This window comes from Protopterus annectens, chromosome 2.part1 (assembly GCF_019279795.1).
Source record: "Protopterus annectens isolate FY-2018-M chromosome 2.part1, PAN1.0, whole genome shotgun sequence".
NCBI classification, from domain to species: domain Eukaryota; kingdom Metazoa; phylum Chordata; order Ceratodontiformes; family Protopteridae; genus Protopterus; species Protopterus annectens.
The window spans coordinates 1,970,116,084-1,970,136,139 of NC_056729.1; positions in this window are offsets into that span (position 1 = coordinate 1,970,116,084).

Below are 20,056 nucleotides of genomic sequence, written 5' to 3' on the forward strand. Positions count from 1 at the left end.
TGAACATCTGGTAAGGATTGGCTCCCAGCTGGAAAGCGCAGGTGATCCTGAATGGCCTGGCCATTTTTATGTGGTAGTACGTATCCTTGAGATCTGTGGAGCACAACCGATTGTCTTTCCCTAAGAAGGGAAGTATGGACTGAAGCGTGACCATTCAAAACTTCTTTCTTTATGTATTGGTTCAGTCTGCTGAGGTCCAATATGGGTCTCCAGTCCCCCGTCGTCTTTGGAACCAAAAAGAATCTTGAGTAAGTTCCAGATCCTGTCTGGTCTGCTGGGACTGTTTGGATGACACTTTTTTTCTAGCAATGTTTGGACCTCTGTTGTTGACTGTTCCCTGTTAACTGGGTGGAACGTCTGGGATTTTTCTTACGGTTGGGGGAGGTGTGGCAAATGGAATGAAGTACCATCTGGAAATGATACTTTGTACCCAGCTGTCTTTTATTTTGAGCCAGGCGTCTGGGTACAAAGATAAGCGACCATACACCGCCTCCAGAGCAGGACAGTCGGGCCACCTCTCAGGAGCGCAGGTAGGGCTTTCCCAGAGAAGTGATCTCTGTCACCCTGGTGTTGTGGACCCCCTCTGCCACGAGGGTGGCATCTTCCATTATTACCCCCGCCTCTGTCCCTGGAGGGGGGGGTCACCACGTGTGTCCTGAAAGGCTCCTTGGGCTTTTCGGAACCACATTTTTCCTCCCCTTAGACCTTTAGCGTAGGGTCGGGTAGTGGTGGAAAAACAGACCCCGACGGCAGACAAGAGTCTTTCCGTCCTGTTCACACCTGGTTAAGGTTTCTTTCACTTTAGGCCTGTAAAGGGACGAGCCATCAAAGGGAGTGTTTGCAAAGGAACACAAGCGCATCCAGGAATGTCTCCTAAGAGCAACTCCCGTACCCGCTGCCCTACTCGTTCCATCAGCTGCATAGGATATGAGATGCATGGATGAGCTGACAATAGAATTTAGGGTAGCAAACTGGGCAGCAACTTTGTCAGAAGCTCCTGCAGCTACTGTACCCTGAAGAGTATCTCCCAACTCCTTAACGAGATCTCTTTGCAACCTAGTAAAATGGGTTAAGTAGTTCAGCGAAAGGAGAGCAAAGGTCACCGAACTGAACATGCGCTTCCCATATCTATCCATAATCCTGGAGTCTCTGTTAGGAGGATGGATAGACGAGGAAGTCTCTTTCCTTTTTTGTGGCTGCCGCCACCACCATGGCATCAACTGGAATACCTTTAGTTAAGAATGTTTTGTCAAGAGGGGCAGAAATTAATTTATTAGACCTCCTAGGGACAGGCTCCATAGTATCCGGAGACTCCCGCGCCCTTCGTAAGACCAGCTGTTACAGCTCATCGAAGGGAGGAGACACCCAAGAGGTGAAGGGCTGAGACCCGAAAGCCTTCAGGAGAACAGACATCCTCAGTAGGGCTTTTGGACTGCCTGTCAGCCCTCTGCCTAAGGATTGCAAGTATCTCAGCAAAGGAGATATCCTCAGAGGGGGACCATGGAGACCCTTCTCACTCATCTAAGTCAGTATCCGATGTGAGAGACTCCTGTGGAGAGTCTAGGTGTTTCCTCTTGCACAATCACTTCCTGGGAACCTCATCAGTGGGAGCCTCTGGTGAGATCTCAGAAGAGCAGGGGCCACCCATTGGGGTTTCCTGAGGCTCTGGGTCTCTACTCTTGGTCAGGACGTGTGAGGCAGAAGCAGACACAGGCACTTTAGGGGAGGAAGAAGGCAGACCCGAGGTAGAAAATGTCCTAGGAGACATAACTCTCCTCATGGGATCGAAAGCACCTCTGCTCCGATGTGAGGCAGCAGACTGATCCAAAGAAACCGTCGACACCCCTGGCACCAGGACAGTGGGCTCTGACCAGAGGTAGGAGGACGAGTGGCAAAATCGGTCCAACTGTCTTCCCCGGACCCGACCAGAGAGTGTCAGCTCCTAGAGTCCTCGATAGGCACCGAGGAAGTCAGAGTACACGGAGCTTTGGACACTGGAGCAGGTGTCGGCTCTGAGGATTCCACTAACATCAGGTCTGCCTCGTCCGGCTCCGAAGGACCAGCATGGCTCAGAGGAGGAATAGCAAGTGTCGGTGCAATGGTCTTCGGCTCTGAAGCCATTTGGGTCGAAGCCAGTAACATTTTGGCTAATGCAGGTGCCGACAACAGCTTCTGTACCACACGATCCATGTCCAGATCCAATAGGTTGATAGATGATCGAGAGGATCATACCGAAGGTGGTACCAACTGGAGAATAGGACTCTTTGGTGCTTCAGAGACCGGTTCCAAGTCTGGGGACCGGCTTCAAAAGGTAAAGACTGTGTGCTCCGAGGGCAGTGCAGCTGAAGTCTATAACTTCTTTGATTTTTTTTGAGTCTGATGTCTTGGAAGACTTTGAAGATCGACTGGAACCATCCTGTTCACTCAAAGCTTCCTGAAATGAAGGCTTCAACAAGCCTCTATGAATTAGTTTCCTTTTCCTTTCCTGCAGGACCCTAGAGGAGAAGGAATGACAAATGGCACAACTGTCTTGCAAATGCGGAGCTCCTAGACAGCAAACACAGTTAACGTGTCTGTCTGTGACATTTTCTGGCCACATTTTGTGCACTTTTTGAACTCAGACTTAGGGTGCTTATCTTGGTCAGCCATAATAATATTAGAGAATATTTACTGTTACCACACAAAAAACTACAACAGTAATTTTTCACAGAATAGAAAAAAAATTCCACACAAGCCTTAATAAAAACAGGCTAAACCACATACACACAAACACACACTATATGATATCACACAAGCAGACTATGCCAAAACAGCTGCTGAGAAACAACAACCTTATCTAAATAGTGTTTATTGTAAATTTTAACAGTCACAAAGAACTAAGCTTTAGAAAAATACAGAAGGCTAGACAGACCACACAAAAATCTAAGTTACTACATCTAAGAAAAGTGACAAAGGTCACTGAAACACACACAGCAAGCTGAAAAAGGAAGCAATAACCTTATCTATATTATCTAAGGGTTACTGTGCTAAGCCTTATCTAAAAAAAATGAAGGCTAGACAGACCACACCAAGTAGTAACTACTACTAACTAGGCCTAAAAGAGGCCAACTAGAATTATCTAATAAAACAGTAAATAGAAAGGGAAAACACACCGAAAGCTATAAGGGCTTTAACAACAATGCTAACTATCTAATATACTATCAAAGAACTTTTTTTTGAATCAGAACCTCCGATCTGTTGCAGTGGCAAACTAGATCTGAGGTAATTCACAGGTGCATCATGGGTTAGGGACTTGGCCTCGAGCTATTTGAAGACCTCGAGCTTTGCAATTGGCCGTATCGGAGCTGAGAGATCGGCTTCGAACCCATCGGTAAAGAATGAACGGCGAGATTGAACAACTTCACATGAATGGCTTCACCAGAAGAAAATTAAAGTTTTGGAATGGCCCAGACCTAAATCCAATATATAATCTGTGGGGTGCTGGAAGAGGGCACAAGAGATGCCCTCGCAATCTGACAGATATGGAGCGCTTTTGCAAGGAAGAGTGGGCAAATATTGCCAAGACAAAATGTGCCATGCTGATAGACTCCTACCCAAGAAGACTGAATGCTGTAATTAAATCAAAAGGTGCTTCAACAAAGTATTAGTTTAAGGGTGTTCACACTTATGCAGCCAGCTTATTTTACATTTTTTTTATTTTTTTATATTTTTCCCCTAACAGATTTGTTTGTTTTCAATTGAACTGTACAGGTTATAGGTCACATTAAAGGTGGGAAAAGTTTTGAAATGATTTATTGTGGTTTCATTTTCTTATATCACAAAAACCTGGCATTTTAACAGGGGTGTGTAAACTTTTTATATCCAGTGTACTTCAGTTGAGACCTGATGAAGGGGAACAACGGTTGACAAGGCCAGAAAGGGGCAATTAGGATAAGGCATGTCCTCAGGCATTGCGCTTTCTGCCGAACCTTGGAAATTAGAGGAACAGGAGTACAGATGTACAAGAAACCCGGAGGCAAATCATGGACTACAGTACCAGTCAGTGACTCCTCCGGAGGGGAGATCAGGGGGAAGTACCTGCTGCATTTGTGGTTGGCTGGGGAGTCAAAGAGGTTGCAGCAAGGCAGACCCCAATGGTCAAAAATCTGCTTCGTCACTTAAGATCAATCTGCTGAGCCTATCGCCCAACATGTTTTGAGAGTCCCTGGGTATATGCATTGCAAGAAGGAAGTGCCTGGAGGACATCCCCCATTCCCGCACTCTCATGGCCTCTTCTCCACAATGGGTAAGACTGTTAACATACCAGACCACCGCCATGTTGTCTGAACTGCAAACATTGAACGAGGGAGGCAGTCCTCCCACCCCAGCAGGGAAGCGTCCATGGTTACTGTGGCCTTGGGCAGAGGGAGAGAAAACGGCCTGCCTAGAGTGAGATCCTGAGACAGAAGCTACCAAAGAAGGTGTCACCTGCACACAGGCATCAGCTTTATGGTCATGAACAGGGGATGAAACACAGCCGATCACTGAATTGCTATGGTCCACTGCAACACGCACATATGGTACCTTACAAGGAGAACAAGATGAATGGCCATGGATCAGAAGGCTGGAAGAACCAAGTGAACTGGAGGATGCGACATGTCTAACAACTGAGCGACCTGTTACAAGGACCAACTGAACCCTGCGTAGAGGTAATGCTGCAATCTCTGAAACTGAGTCGAACAGAAATCCTATGAATTCCAACTGTTGTGTGGGGACCAGATTGGATTTTGAAAGGCAGACAGTGATCCTCAACTGATAGAAGAGGGGTTACAGAACATAATGGATCGTCTTTTTAGGACTGGCTTCACCGCATCTAGCTCCTTCTAGGCCCTGCTAGTAATCAAATCTACTAACTCTTCAGCAGGAGGGGGCACACAGGAAGTAAACGGGTTCATCCTGAAAGCCTTCAGAATCATGGACTCCTAAGATGGGGGTTGGGGTGACCATCTGCCCTTCTGCTTCAAGATTTCAAGGATTTCCCCAAAGGAGACATCATCAGGAGGAGATCTGGGGGGACCTGTCTCCTTCATTGAGGTCTATGTCCTCAGTGAGGGACTCCATGGGGGAGTCCAAGTGTCTCCTCTTGCACTTTCTCTTATGATGTACCTCCTCTACAGGGGGGTTCTGGGGAGGACTCGGAAGAAACAGGGATTCCCAAAGGGGAGGAAACCCCCTGAAGGCTAAAATGGGAGGGCTGACTCTAGACAGGATGGGAGGCATCACCAGCCTAAGTAGAGAGAGGGAGGGACTGGGAGGTGCAGTAGATGAAACGCCAGCCCTGGAGAAGGTCCTCTCTACCACCTGGAAAGCAGAGGACCTGGAAGCGGGTCTCATCCCCCATGTCAGAGGGAGACATCCCGCAGAGAGGAAGGACGAGTCCAGAAACAGCACCACCACCCCTGGATAATACTGGTCCAGAGCTATCCAAGGCCAAAGTGCCAAGTGAAAGGGACCGGTTTGAGAAAATGGCACCAGATCCTGCCCCCCCAGAGCCGGCATCGACCACTCCTGCACGGGGCTCACTCTGGTCTGAGGGTGGAAGAACAGAACAAGCCAGGGACCCTGATGGGGTCAAGAAAAGGGGGATACTCTGCCTCGCCAGAGTCTGACCTTGGGAGTCGGGGTCCCGAGATTCCAAAGCCACTGGGGTTGGAACAGGAGAATGAGTAACAGGGATGGCATTAGTCTCCCTAGCCAGATGGGCATGAGAAGCCAGAAGCCCCAATTTTATTTGGGCCTTGAAGAAGCTCCTCACCATCCTGTCCATGTCCATGGGTAAGAGACTCCTTGAAGACCTTGAGGAGGAAAAGGAGTGAGTAGACTTGGAGGGAGACCTCACTGACTTGCTGCAGTGTTCCGGAGTTCGGCTTCAAGGCATCGGAGCTGACTGAACTGCCTGTCTGGAGGTAGATGGAAATGGCTACCTCCTCCAAAAACTATAATCCAATCCAACGATCCTGTTGGAACCGAAGGCCTAACCAACACAGCAATCAGATCTGATGAACTGGTTGGATCTAAGGCTGGCCTGACCCTGGTTGGGTCAGAGGACCTCTGATCCAGAGAAGCCCTTGATCTCGGGAGATGGCACCATAGCTCTCAGCTCAGAAGAACTCAGATCCAAGATGGACCAAGCTGGGATTGGATCAAGGGACTTAGGATCTGACAGCCGCAGTTTCTTAGAAGGAGCCGACAATACAGAAGGGGTGTTCCTCTTTGGATCTGCTGAGGAAGCCTTTGAAGAAGAAACAAAGGGTCCCCCCTTAGCAAGACCTTTCAAAAGGAGCTTGTTGCTGTGCTCCACCAAGGCCCTGGGGTTAAATGCGGCACAAATATTGCATTCAGCCTCCAGGTGTGGAGAGCCCAAACAATACAAGCACTCCTTGTGCAAGTCAGAACTGGGCATCTTCCAACCACACAAGGAGCATTTCTTAAAGCCTGAGGGCTTATCAGCCATAACTATACTAATGAAAGTACAGTCGTGTACACTTACCATAAATGTAGATGTCAGAGTGTATTCACTGTTGCAGTCATTACATTTGGGTAATCCTGCTGGCAGGTTGTCCTCAGTCGGCCTGAATTCCAAAGTCCTGGGTCCTGCGTCGGCTGATATCGCCCCTTCCCTGACTTCAGGTCGTCAGGGGTATAAAAGATGCGGCCGACGCCATTTTCTTTAGTTTTTCTTGCCCCAGATGTCAGGTGCCCCCTAAAAGGGTAGCCATAATTTATATCTATATATATATATATATATATATATATATATATATATATATATATATATATACATGCACCAATATAAATTTTACCTTCATCTACAAGCAAATACACCACATAGGTTGTATAAATCAGAGAAGGAAAGATAGGTTCCATCAGAAGAAAGGGGGACGGTGGGTGGGTAACCTGGACTGCAACAGTGAATACACTCGAACATCTACATTTATGGTAAGTGTACCCAACTGTACTATGTTCTTCGTGTTTCACTGTTGCAGTCATTACATTTGGGTAGAGTCCCAAAGCTATGGTTGGGAGGCTGGAGCTAAACAGCGTTAAGAGCGGCTATGAGGCCCTGCAGAACTGTAGTGGCAAAGCCTGCCCTGGATTTAGAGTAGAGTGGCAGATGATAGTGCTTTGTAAAGGTGTGCACTGAACTCCAAGTAGCAGCCTCTAAAATGTCCTTGGTTGGTACTCCCCTGAGAAAGGTTGCTGAAGTGGCTGCAGCTCTGGTTGAATGTGGCCTAATGCCCTTAGGCACTGGCTTGCCATGGTGTAAGTAGCAGAAACGAATGCAGTGACCTATCCACTTTGAAATAGTCTGCTTTAAGATAGCCTTTCCTTGTGATCCTGCAGCATATGCCACTAGTAATTGCTCTGTCTTTCTGAAAACTTTGGTTCTGTCCAAGTAGAATCTAAGCTGTCTGTGTATGTCCAAAGAATACAGAATTCTCTCCCCCTTGTTCTGTGGATTTGGATAAAAATTTGGCAGATGAATAGTTTGGTTAAGAGCCACACTGGACACCACCTTAGGCATAAATGTTGGGTTTGTCCTCAGAGAGACCCTGTCTGGATAAAAAAATGATAAAAGGTTCCACAGCCATGAGTGCATGTAGCTCTGAAACTCATCGTGCAGAAGTTATTGCTAGGAGCAGAGCTGTTTTCCAAGATAAAAAACTTTATATTAGCAGTAGCAGCTGGCTCAAAAGGAGGCAGGGTGAGTTTTTCTAAGACATAGTTGAGGTCTCATGCAGGCATAGGTGATCTCCTTGGAGGCCTTACATTTTTGGCTCCTCTGAGGTACTGCTTTAATAAGGGATGAGAAAAGATTGGTGGCTCTGTATTGTAATGAGCCGAAATGGCAGAGGCATGAATTTTAATAGATGAAAAAGATAGGCCTTTGTCCAGCATCTCAGTTAAGTAATGTAAGATCTGAGGAATATTTGGCACAGCTGTACCAGTTTCTTGTGCCTGGTTCCAAGCACAGAATCTCCTCCATTTTCCAGCATAAGATTTTCTAGTACTAGGCCTTCTGGCCTCCAAAATGACATCCATCACAGCTTTACTGAGAGGTGTGTTTTGTATGACTACATTATCCGCCATGCTGCCAGGTTTAAAGTCCTGAGTTGGCTGCGCAGGATCTGATTGTTTTAATGGGACAGTAGATGAGGTATTTGAGGTAAGGTCCAAGCTGGGCATTGAGACAAGTTTTTTTAGGATTGGAAACCAGTACTGGCGGGGCCAGTCTGGGGCAATCAGTATCATTTTTGGCTTCTCCTGTCTGACCTTTAGGAGTACCTTGGGGAGGAGAGCCAGTGGGGGAAAGGCATATACTGATAGGTTTTTCCAGCTGAAAGATAGGGAGTCCACTTTCCATGCTTGTCTGTGATAAGTCCTTGAGCAGAATCTTTTTAGTTGGTAGTTGTGAAGGGAGGCAAATAGATCTATGTCCGGTCATCCCCATTCCTTATCATGCTGAAGACTTGTGAATCCAGCTGCCATTCGTGGGGATCCATGAAGTTTCTGCTTAGTTCGTCTGCCAGAGTATTTTTCCTTCCTGGCAGGAATTGTGCCTGCAAATGCACTTAGTAAGTTAATGCTGTGTCCCACAAAGTCATGGCTAGTCTGCAAAGGGGGTAAGAATGTGTGCTCCCCTGCTTGTTTATATACCACATGACCGTGGTGTTGTCTGTCTATCAGTAGTTGTCCAGGATGAAGTAGGTCCTTGAAGGCTGTCAGGGCATTCTGAACAGCTAGCATCTCTTTTTGATTGATATGTAGATGCATTTGGGTTGAGGACCATGTATCCTGAATGCATCTTCCTGCCATGTGGGCCCCCCAGGCATAATCTGATGCATCCGTTGTTATTGTCTGCCTGGCTGGGAGTAATATGAATGGCTGTCCCTTGTTTTGGTGACAAGCCTTTGCCCACCATCGAAACTCCTGTTGTAGGCAGGGAATGAGAGTAATCATTGTTTCCAGGCTGTGGCAATGCTGAGTCCAAACACTTTTTAGGTACCATTGATAGATGATAGATTAGTACTAGGCTAACAGCCCTTGTGGGCCATTTTAAGTCTTGCCAATTACCCAATGTAAGAATCAAACCCTGCACCTTGTGTCTGTAAGGTAAACATCTTAACCATTACACCAACCTCCTACCCCCAACCTTCCTCATATGCAGACTTGCATATGGAATTAGTAGGATGCAGGATGCCATGAAGCTCAAAGCCTGCAGAATTGTTCTTGCAAATAACTGGGCTTTTGTTGCCAACGTGTTGAAATAGGTAGTCAGTTGCCTTTGTTTGTCTGGCATGAGATAAGCCATCTGGGCAGTTGTATTTAAGTTTGCACCCAAGAATATTATCTTTTGAGAGGGTACTAGTTTTTATTTCTTTTTGTTGACTGTGTACCCTAGGCATGTTAGAAATGTCCTTGTTCTCTGCTTGAGTTAGACAGTCGTCCAAGTAAGGATATATTTGTATTCCTCTGTCTGCAGAATGCAATTACTGGTGCCAGGCACTTTGTAAAGACCCTGGGCGCAGTAGATAAGCCAAAGGGCAGTGCAGAGAATTGGTAATGCAGTGAGCCAGACTTGAATCTGAGGTATCTTCTGTATAACTGTCCGATTGGGACATGCAGGTATGCCTCTTAAGTCTAGAGTCACAAGTCAAGCGTTCTTGCCCAGCATGGGCAGAAGCTGCTGTAAAGTCAACATCTTGAATTTTGGTATATCCAGGAATGTGTTCAGAATAGATAGGTCCAGTATTGGTCTCCAGGCCTTGTCCTTTCTGGGTACCAAGAAAGTACAGTTGTGTACCTACCATAAATGTAGATGTTCAAGTGTATTCACTGTTGCAGTCATTACACTTGGGTTATCCTGCTGGCAGGCTACCCGCAGTCAGCCTGAATTCCAAAGTCCTGGTCTGGCATCGGTTGCTGTCGCCTCTTCCCTGACGTCAGTGCGCCAGGAGTATAAAAGATGCAGCCGACGCCATTTTTTTCAGTTTTTCTTGCCCCAGATGTCAGGTGCCCCCCAAAAGGGTAGGCTAAAATAATGCCAATAAGTATGCATGCACTAAAGTAAACATTTCCTTCATCTACAAGCAAATACTCCACATAGGTTGTATAGAATAGAGAAGTACAGATAAGTTCCAGCAAAGAAAAGTGGGATGGAGGGTGGGTAACCTGGACTGCAACAGTGAATACATTTGAACATCTACATTTATGGTAGGTACACAACTGTACTATGTTCACCGTGTTTCACTGTTGCAGTCATTACACATGGATTGAATCCCAAAGCTGAGGTTGGGTGGCTGGGTCTAAATAGGATTAGGAGAGGCTATAAGGCCTTGCAGAACTGCAGTGGCAAAGCCTGCTCTGGATTTAGAGTAGAGAGCTAAGTGGTAGTGCCTTGTAAAAGTGTGCACTGAACTCCAAGTTGCAGCCTCTAAAATGTCTTTGGTTGGTACTCCTCTGAGGAAGGCTGCTGACGTGGCTGCTGCTCTGGTTGAATGTGGCCTAATGCCCTTAGGCACTGATTTGCCATGTTGTGAATAGCAGAAACGAATGCAGTGGCCTATCCATTTTGAAATAGTCTGCTTTGAGATGGCCTTTCCTTGTAATCCTGCAGCATATGTCACTAAAAGTTGCTCAGTCTTTCTGAAAGCTTTAGTTCTGTCCAGGTAGAAGCGTAGCTCTCTGTATATGTCCAAAGAATGCAGGAGTCTCTCACCCTTATTCTGTGGGTTTGGATAAAAAGTAGGCAAATGAATGGTTTGGTTAAGGGCCACGCTGGACACTACCTTAGGCATGAATGCCGGGTTTGTCCTCAAGAGAATCCCTGTCTGGATGGAAAACGATAAAAGGTTCTACAGCCATGAGTGCCTGTAACTCAGAGACTCGTCTTGCAGAGGTTATTGCTAGGAGCAGAGTGGTTTTCCATGATAAGAACTTTATCTCAGCTGTATTGGCTGGCTCAAAAGGAGGCAGTGTTAGTTTTTCCAAGACAAAATTGAGGTCCCATGCAGGTATTGGTGGTCTCCTTGGAGGTCTTATGTTTTTGGCCCCTCTGAGGTACTGCCTTAGCAATGGATGAGAAAAAAGAGGTGGTTACATATTGTAATGAGCTGAAATGGCAGAGGCATGGATTTTAATTGATAAAAAGGATAGGCCTTTGTCCAGCATCTCAGTTAGGTATTGTAAAATCTGAGGAATATTTTGTACAAACGTGTCAATTCCTTGTGCCTGGTTCCAAGCACAGAATCTCTTCATTTTTTCTGCATAAGATTTTCTGGTACTGGGCCTCCTGGCCTCCAAAATAACATCCATCACTGCTTTAGAGAGAGGAGTGTTCTGAATGGCTACATTATCCGCTATGCTGCCAGATTTAGAGTCCTGAGTTGGCTGTGCAGGATCCGATTGTTTTGTTGGGTCACTAAGTGAGGAATTAGAGGTAATGTCCAGGCTGGGCCTTGAGACAAGCTCTTTAGGATTGGGTACCAGTGCTGGTGGGGCCAGTCTGGGGCAATCAGAATCATTTTTGGTTTCTCTTGTCTGACCTTTAGGAGCACCTTGGGGAGGCGAGGCAGAGGAGGAAAGGCATATACTGTTAGGGTTTTCCAGCTGAATGACAGAGCATCCACTTTCCATGCTTGCTTGTAATAAGTCCTTGTGCAGAATCTCTGTAGTTGGCAGTTGTGAGGGGAGGCAAATAGATCTATGTCTGGGCATCCCCATTTCTTTGTTATCATGCTAAAAACTTGTGGATCCAGTTTCCACTCGTGGGGATCCGTGAGGTTTCTGCTTAGTTCGCCTGCCAGAGTATTTATTTTTCCTGGCAGGAATTGTGCTTGCAGGTGTACCTGATAAGTCAATGCTGTGTCCCACAAAGTCATGGCTAGTCTGTAGAGGGGATAGGAATGTGTGCCTCCCTGCTTGTTTATGTACCACATGACTGTAGTATTGTCCGTCTTTATCAGCAGTTGTCCTGGATGAAGCAGATCCTTGAAGGCTGTCAGGGCATTTTGAACAGCTAGCATCTCTTTTTGATTGATATAAAGATGCATTTGGCTTGCGGACCATGTGCCCTGAAGACATTTTCCTGCCATGTGTGCCCCCCAGGCGTAGTCTGATGCATATGTTGGTAATGTCTGCCTGGCTGTGGGTAAGGTGAATGGCTGTCCCTTGTTGTGGTGACAGGCATGTGCCCACCATCAAAACTCCTGTTGCAGGCAGGGAATGAGGGTAATTAATGTTTCCAGGCTATGGCAATGTTGAGTCCAAACACTTTTTAGATACCATTGTAGTTTCCTCATATGCAGTCCTGCATATGGAATTGGCAGAATGCAGGCTGCCATGAAACCGAAAGCCTGCAGAATTATTCTTGCAGATAACTGGGTCTTTGTTGCCAACATTTTGAAGTAAGAAGTCAGTTGCCTTTGTTTGTCTGGCGTGAGATAAGCCATCTGGGCAGTTGTATTTAAGCTTGCACCCAGGAATATTATCTCTTGAGAGGGCACTAATTTTGATTTATTTTCGTTTACTGTGTAACCTAGGCAAATTAGTAATCTTTTTACAAACGCCAGATGCTTTAGTAGAATGTCCTTGTTCTCTGCTTAAATAAGGCAGTCGTCCAAGTAAGGATATATTTGAATTCCTCTTTGCCTGCAAAATGCAATTACTGGTGCCAGGCATTTTCTGAAGACCCTGGGCGCAGTAGATAAGCCAAAGGGCAGTGCAGAGAATTGGTAGTGCATTGAGCCAGCTATGAATCTGAGGTATCTTCTGCAAGACTGTCTGATTGGGACATGCAGGTATGCCTCCTTTAGGTCCAATGTTACAAGCCAAGCCTTCTTGCCCAGCATGGGCAGAAGTTGTTGCAGAGTCAATATTTTGAATTTTGGAATGTCCAGAAATGTGTTTAGAATAGACAGGTCGAGTACTGGTCTCCAGGCTTTGTCCTTTCTGGGTACCAAGAAAAGTCTTGAGTAAAATCCTTGTCCCTGCTCTTGCTGCGGCACTCTCTGAATGGCCCTCATGTTCATGAGAGATGAAACTTGTTTTTGTGCCTCTGCCCATTGATTGTGTGGCAGGTCTGGCATACCTGTTGACCTTGGCAGGGTGTGAAAATGGAACCTGTAGCCCTGTGACACTATATTCAAGACCCGTTTGTCCTGGGTGATCATGTGCCAATTCTGCGAAAAAAGTGCTAGTTTTCCCCCTAAGGGGGCTGCCAATAGATAAGTGCTTGGTGCTGGCAGAGGAAAGTCATTGGGACTGTTTCCTGTATGACTGAGACTTGTCTTCTCCGCTTTTGGAGGTAGAAGCACCCCATTGTTTGGACCTGTATGAGCCTTGGGGCTGGGATCTGCCTCTGGGGTGTCTGTATCTGCCTCTGTGGCCTGTCTGACACTGGTAAGGACCAATTCTTTGAAGGCCAATCCCTGCTACATCTGGGTGGCTGTACCTGTAAGAAATCCTTAACTGTCTGCATAGACTTTGCTTTATCCTCCATTTTCTTTAACACCTCTTCTGCTTTAACACCAAACAAAGTATCATGTTGTAGTGGAGCATCTAATAATTTTGCTTTAACATGATCAGGCAGATTCTGTTCCTTTAACCAAGCATGCCTCCTAATGACAGTACCTGTAACAGCGGCCCTGCAGGAGGCCTCCAGAGAGTCAAAACCATATTGCAAAGTATGCTTTCCCACTTGTTCAGCTGCATGCAATAAATCCTGCATTTCTTTGTTTTCTGCACATTCAGAATTAGTCAACATTTTCTGTTTAAGCAGTGACATTAAGTATTGCTGATATTTAAGCATATGAAACTGACAATTTAAAGCTCTTACAGCCAAGGTAGCAGAAGTATAAATCTTTTTCCCCCATCTGTCCAGAGCCCTTGAATCCCTGTCTGAGGGGATAGGGTTTTTTGCAGTGGAAGCCTTGACCCCTTTGGGACCCTGAGAAATGGTTTTGGGGTCAGCAACAGGGTTTTTATAAAGAAATTTATGAGAATCTGGAACCCTATAGTACCTGTCTGGCTTAACAGGTGCTGGAGGTAGAGAGTCTGGAGACAGGCCGGACTCCGAAAATACATCATCTACAATGTCTAAAACAGGAGGAATAGCAAGAGGCCTGTGCTGAGGAAGTAAAAGGAAGTCTCTAAGCCTTTTCTTAGATTCTGCGTAGTCCTGGCTCTCCCAGTGGAAGTGCTCCCTCATGGTATGCAGGGTTTCCCCAAAAGAATAATCCTCAGGAAGAGAGGCTGAAGGGATAGATTCTTCAGCATCAGAATCCTCATAGGGAGGAAGAGAGTATTCCTGTTCAGAAGAGGAATCAGAGGAAATGGAAACCTGATCTGAAGATTCATATTCTGTCTCTTGCCTAGGCCTCTTATCAGGAGGAGGATTGGAACCCCTGATCAAAGTAATTAGGTCTTCGGCCATTTTGAACATCTGTTTTTTAGGCATGGAGGACTGTCCATGGGATTGCTGTACTTGTTTCTTTGTCTTTAGTGGAGCTTTAGCCTTTGAAGCTGTAGTCGGTTTTACATGCAACTGTGTTGGCCTGAAAACACCCTCAGAAGCCGATGCCTGCTTAGCGGCTCTGGACCCATCTGAAGGGATATTTTTTGAGTATCCAATACCTTCAGTATCCTGCGGCCTAGTGGGCTCCACGTGGGAGTCGGAAGCGGCCTGCGGCTCTGAGGTAGCGGGCGTCAGGGGCTGCGAAAGCGCCTCACTGAGAACCAGCGACTGGCTTAGAAGAAGCCTCATCAGTTTCGGACCTCGGATGCCTGTCCTTTTCCTTGCGTTTCTTGTGAATTGCGGTAGTCGGATGGCTATCCGACGACATAGTGTAATTAAATCTGCAGCCAAAGTAGTGAAATGCAAAATCGTGCCTTCGCTTAATAGTGCGTTGGTTAAATCTAGCACAAAACCTACAATTAGCGACGTTGTGATCAGGGCCTAGGCAAGGAATACAATAAGAATGGAAGTCCTTACGAGGTATTTGCTTCCCACAAGAAATATAATTATTAACTTTTTTCTGACATCGGTCTGGAGCAAGAAAAAAGTTTCCCCAACGGGGTACTTAGCTTTAAATGAAGACTCCGGATCCGAAATTCGAACGCGAAAATCTCAGGAGTCGGCTGACAGACCCTTGCGAACTGCTTTTGCTTCGGGCACCGCGCGGCAAGAAAGACTGAAGAAAATGGCATCAGCTGCATCTTTTATACCCTCGGCGCACTGACGTCAGGGAAGAGGAGACAGCAACAGACGCCGGACCAGGACTTTGGAATTCAGGCCGACTGTGGGTAGCCTGCCAGCAGGATAACCCAAGTGTAATAACTGCAACAGTGAAACACGATGAACATCAGTCTTGAGTAAAATCCTTGTCCCTGCTCTTGCTCTGGTACTTGTTGAATGGCCCCATGTCCATGAGGGATGAGACTTGTTTTTGTGCCTCTGCCCATTGATTTTTTGGCAGATCTTGCCAGCTGTTTTGCCTCTGGCAGGGAATGGAAATGGAACTTGTACCCTTGTGACACGATATTTAGAACCCACTTGTCCTGGGTTATAATGTGCCAATTTTGAGTAAAAAGTGCTAATATTCCCCCTAAGGGTGCTGCCAGGAGATAAGTGGTTGGTGCAGGCAGGCAGAAGTCATTGGGTCTCTTTCCTCTATGGTTGTGATTTGTCTTCTCCAACTTCGGAGGTAGAAGCACCCCATTGCTTTGACCTGTATGAACCTTGCGCCTGGGATCTGCCTCTAGGGCGTCTGGATCTGCCCCTTTGAGGTCTGTCTGACACAGGAAAGGACCAATTCTTTGTAAGCCAGTGTCTACTAAACCTAGGTGACTGTACTTGTAAAAAATTGTTGACAGTTTGCATAGATTTAGCTTTGTCCTCCATTTTCTTTAACACCTCTTCTGCCTTAACACCAAAGTATCATGCTGTAAAGGTGCATCTAATAATTTAACTTTGACATGATCAGGCAGACTTTGTTCCTTTAACCAAGCATGCCTCCTAATTACAGAACCCATAACTGTGGCCCTGCAGGAGGCCTCCAAAGAATCAAAACCACATTGCAAAGTATGCTTTCCAACTTGTTCAGCTGCATGCAATAAATCCTGCATTTCCTTGTTTTCTGCACAGAGTTTAATAACATTTTCTGTTTAAGCAATGCCATGACATGTTGCTGATATATGAGCATATGAAACTGACAGTTTAAGGCCCTTATAGCCAAGGTAGCAGATGTGTAAGCCTTTTTCCCCATCTATCCAGTGCCCTAGAATCTATGTCAGAGGGGGTAGGGTTTTTTGCAGCGGAAGCCTTAACTCCTTTGGGACCCTGCGAAATCGTTTCTGGTTCTGCAGCAGGGTTTTTAAAAAGGAATTTATGAGAGTCAGGAACCCTGTAATATCTGTTAGGCTTAACAGGAGCTGGAGGCAAGGAGTCAGGGGTAAGACTAGACTCCGAAAACACATCACCTACAATGTCTAACGCAGGTGGAATAGCTAGTGGCCTGTGTTCAGGTAGTAAAAGGAAATCCCTGAGCCTCTTTTTAGATTCTGAAAAGTCTTGGCTCTCCCAGTGGAAATGCTCCCACATGGTATGCAAGATTTCCCCAAAAGAATAGTCCTCTGGAGGAGAAGCTGAAGGTATAGATTTCTTCAGCATCAGAATCCTCATAGGGGGGAAGAGAATATTCTTGATCAGAAGAGGAATCAGAAGAAATAGAAATCTGATCTGAAGATTCATAGTCAGTCTCTTGCCTAGGCCTCTTATCAGGAGGGGGATGGGAACCCCCGATCAAGGTAATCAAGTCTTCGGCCATTTTGAGCATCTGTTTTTTGGGCATACAGGCCTGTCCAAGTGGCTCTTGAGTTTGTTTCTTTGCTTTAGAAGGTGCTTTAGCCTTTGAAGCTGAGGTTGGTTTAATGTAAATATGTTTAGGTCTGAATATACCCTCAGAAGCCGGTGCCTGCTCAGCGGCTCCACTCCCATCTGAAGGAATAGTATCCAAGGCTCCAATACCTTGAGTTTCCAGCGACATGGCCGACTCCACGTGGGAGTCGGTAGCAGCTTGCGATTCTAAAGTAGCAGGCATCAGGGGCTGCGAAAGTGCCTCACTGAGAACCGGTGAACAGGCGACTGGATTAGGAGAAGCTTCGTCGTCGGTTTTGGGCCTCGGATGTCTCTCTCTCTCCTTTTCTTTGTGTTTTTTGTGAACTCCGGTAGTCGGATGGCTATCTGACGACATTTCTGGATAATTAAACTGGCGTCCAAAATAGCTTAAAGCAAAATCATACCGACGCTTAATAGTGCATTGGTTAAATCTAGCACATAACTGACAACCAGAAACGTTATGATCAGGGCCTAGGCAAGGAATACAGTAAGAATGAAAGTCCTTATGAGGTATTTGCTTTCCACAAGAAATACAATTATTTACTTTTTCTGACATTGGACTGGAGCAAGAAAAAAGTTTCCCCAATGGGGTACTTAGCTTTATTGAAGACTTCGGATCCGAAACTCGAACACGAAAATCTCAGGAGTCGGCCGACCGGCACTTGCGAACTGCTTCTGCTTCGGGCACTGCACAGCAAGAAAGACTGAAGAAAATGGTGTCGGCCGCATCTTTTATACCCCTGATGACCTGACAATAGGGAAGGGGCGACAGCAACCAACGCAGGACCCAGGACTTTGGAATTCAAGCCGACTGAGGGCAACCTGCCAGCAGGATTACCCAAATGTAATGACTGCAACAGTGAAACACGAAGAACATCTAAGCTCACACACAAACCCTAACAGCCAAGCCCTAACGGCTAAGGGAAAATAGATACCAAAAATATCACTAAAAACTAAGCTCACTAAAAGGCTAAATTATGGGAAGGGAGGTACTTCAAGAGGGAATACACACTATAAAACCCACTAAACTACACCAACTAGCCAACAAATTTAAGTAGAAAGCACTTATCTGTAGCCAATGTCAAGAAATCGCATCTGCACAGAAACGCAGCAAACGGGATCTGAGGGATTACAGGGCAGAAGGGCATCATGGGAGAGAGAGGAGCTAGAGCCTTGGATCCATCTGTAGTATCTTGCCAGCTCAGATAAGATATCGACATGAGCTGTGAACTCCTGGAGAAATTTAGCTTTCCTTCTGATTCTCCTTGTTATAAACCTGGCACAGTACAAACACGTCTACCATAGGCCAAAGCAGAGATGACACCAGGAATGGAAGTCAGTGTGGAATTTTCATCCCACAATCTAAGCAGTTATTTTTCTTAATAAAAAATTCTAAATTTGAATCATTATCAGGAATCAGAAAAAAATGTTAAACTTGGCTACAAAAAGAGATCCCCTGCAGGGTGCTCATTTTTGCTCTGGAATCAAGTCAATCAGATTGAAGATGTTCAAGACTCATACAACTGTATGACTGCTGTGGCAAGTATGAGCTAAGGATGGTATTAGATGAAGCTTCTCTTATACCACAGTCTTCCTTGTGTTTGAGGTGTTGGGAGCTGGACAGAGCTACTAGGGAAGATAGAACTCCCAATTCTGGGTAAGGTATAGACAGGATATCCCACAGATGAGAACTGCAACAGTGAATACTGCAATGATCATCACTGGTTTTAGTTAGTACACCAAACAATATTGCAGGATAAGACTATATAATAAAAGGTGATAATGTATAAATACTGTACAACTGATAAACTGCACTGTATAATGCTACAGAACACTTCTTGACTACAACAGCAGAGTGAAACATACACACAAAATTAATACTGAAAGGCAGTGAAGGGCATGAGGAGGGAGCAAAAGCTAAGTAGGAAGTTGCAGGAGATGGGATAGAGGGGGAAGCAGTCAGTCAGTCTTCTTCCTAAAGTTCACAATGGTTTGTGTTTCAGGAAGCTTGCATGTTTTATTCAAAATTATACCTTGAGTCACAGTGGCTTGTGACTTGATTAACAGAAGGAAAATCATCTCACATGAAAAAGCAGTACATTCCATTGACTTTTAAAAATACTACAAAGTGTTTGGTTAAATTTAAGAGTGTATACGCATTACCTGGAGTTTCCAATAAACTCAGAGACAGAAGGAGCAAAAGGGATAAAAGGTAAACAAAAATCCTATGACCTTAAACATATTCTTTCACCTTAACTCAATGCTTCAATATTGCATGCTAAATTCAAGCATAGGCTATCACTGTCTGACCTACAAGAGTTTCTTCCTGAATGTCTTCCTGTTCAGAAATTCACAGAGATGTCACTCCAGTTGTAAGCTAGCCAGACTGCGTAAAGATGAGAAATGCTGGGTCATAGGGACTGTGCAATGACAGAGAAGATGGTAAAAAATATAGTTACTCTTCACTCAAAAGATACTAAAAAATTATCCCATATCCATGTGGCAGTTATCACATGGTTTACATACACATACATTCATGTAGATCAATGTTTTATGATAAAAACTACTTTGAAGGTGCTTGAGAAAATACTGTTTTTGTATGCCTCCAGGCTGAGCTTAAAATTGTTAAATCTCAGTGCTCCACCCCAGTTAACAAATAAATACACCCCACCATATACACTATGTGCGGTACCGCTTAAAGAGGCATATTTTAAAAATATGAAAGAAATACTCTTTGAAGACAGACTGCTAAAACAACTCTTGCTGTCATATGTAAACGTATATATCATGTTTAAGTGTTCATTTCTTTTATTTACTTATTTTGCTGCTTCCCACCTGACCCTATACTGCCACAAGTTTTTATCCCCTGGGGTCCAATGCTTGCCCACCCCAGATCCCACAATGACTCCTTTCCGGATACCTGGAGATGTGCCCCTTCCCTGGATGAGGCTCCTGATTCCTCTGGAAGCCAATATTGTGTTGTCAGTATTTTAAGCCCCAGGAAGTGACGGATCCTTTGGTAAATTGTGTGTGTGTGTGTGTGTGTGTGTGTGGTAAGCAGCCATTATTCTTTCTTTGAATAGCTGGTATTTTCTATCTATAGGAGCAGTGTGGAATGAC